This window comes from Elephantulus edwardii, unplaced genomic scaffold (assembly GCF_000299155.1).
Source record: "Elephantulus edwardii isolate Elephantulus edwardi_28Jun2011 unplaced genomic scaffold, EleEdw1.0 scaffold00002, whole genome shotgun sequence".
Classification (NCBI taxonomy): Eukaryota; Metazoa; Chordata; class Mammalia; order Macroscelidea; family Macroscelididae; genus Elephantulus; species Elephantulus edwardii.
The window spans coordinates 33,199,773-33,201,458 of NW_006399752.1; positions in this window are offsets into that span (position 1 = coordinate 33,199,773).

Below are 1,686 nucleotides of genomic sequence, written 5' to 3' on the forward strand. Positions count from 1 at the left end.
TGGTGCAACCACTATGGAAAGCAGTTTAGAGCTTCCTTGGAAAGTTGGATATTGAAATACCATTTGGTTCACAATGGCACTATTAGGTGTATATCCCAGAGAGACAAGAACTGTGGCACAAACCAGCACCAAGTATAAGCAGATAAAAGCAACAATACAATGTCTGCATGGGTAGTCATAAAACCCCCACCGCTATGGAATGGAAGGGCTGGGATCCCAACTTGGGACACAGAACACGTGTTGGCTGCCTCTTGGGGCATCTGGTCTGGGGCAAGTTTCAAACCCTGTTCATGACCCAGGAACCTGTTCCAACACCCGCACCCTTTCAGACAACGTTGAGGCTTTCCCCACCGGAGTCAACTATCTACAGCTCTGACTCAGCAAGCGTTTGCCTAACGGGGGACTTCCCCTAATGTATTACTAAAGTTCTCTTGCTCTCTGCTGGGGAAACATCAACGACTTGCAAAGACATTTTCCCATCAACTACCTGGGGGAGGGGAAGTGAAATGAAAAGAGAGACATTAAATAAGAGTAAAAATTCCCCGACTGGTTTTCCTGTGTGCAATATTCATGCAGAATTCATAAGCGAGGAAGCGAGAATGACTTAATTCAGCAGATCTGACTATGCCAAACTGTGTGGGTGCAGCGTTCCAAGGGGGATTACCCGGGGTTTCGGAGTGCAGCTTCGAAGAGGAAATGCTAACTTTCCCTCTTAGGCTAGAAATCTTTAAAAAAATCAAGTCCAAGGCCATTGAGGGACGAGGGCCTCCACCGGCTTCATAAAACCAGCGCTGCATCAGGATGCATCCCCTTGTCTTTGCTCCTCGTGGACACCTGCATGCCTTGACCGGTCGGACCAAAGGTCAGACAGAGTGCGAGTCACAATCACCCCAGGGTTTCGGCTGCACCAACAGTTTTGCACTAATCCAATCGGGAAATATCTACGCTTTCAGACTGACACGGGCGTGAAACGGACCAAAAAGCAAACAAGAGAGAGACACACACACACACACACACACACACACACACACACCCACCCACACCCTTGGCAGATATTCGCGATCCTCCTAAAAACCATCAAATCTTTGCACTGTTTGAAGCGCCTCGCTCGGTCGGGTCGACCAGGAGGAGGGGGCGGGGCAGAGCCACCACGCTGTAACACAGCTGGTCAGTGTAACGCCCATCGGTGCAAGGAAAGGGGAGAACCAGAAGTTGCGCGCGGCCGCGGCGGCCGCCCGACCCAGACTGGACGACCGGACACCGTGCAGGCAGGCGCACACGTCGCAGAGATGCCCCGATCTGCCAAGGGGCAGGCGGGGAAGGGCGCCCCGAGCCGCGGCGGGGCCCGCACCCAACGGCTCCATCCCAGGTTTCCGCGGGTCCCCGCAGGATAACGGACATCCTCCCAACGGCGACCCTGGGCGCTCGCGGCCACCCCCGCCCTCGGCCGCAGGACCCAGGCTGCCGCGGGGCTCCCGGGACCCCCACCCCCCGTGCCGAGACGCGGGCCCCGGCGATCGCGGGCGGACATCTTCCCCGGCCGCCCGCCCGCCTTTGTTCCGCCCGCCCTGCACACTCACCCTGCCGCCATCGCTCGCCTGGACGCCGGGAGCACACGCCGCCCGCCGCGAAAAAGGAAGCACAACAGGCGTTTCTCGTCAAAGCAGACTTTTTTTTTTTTTTTTT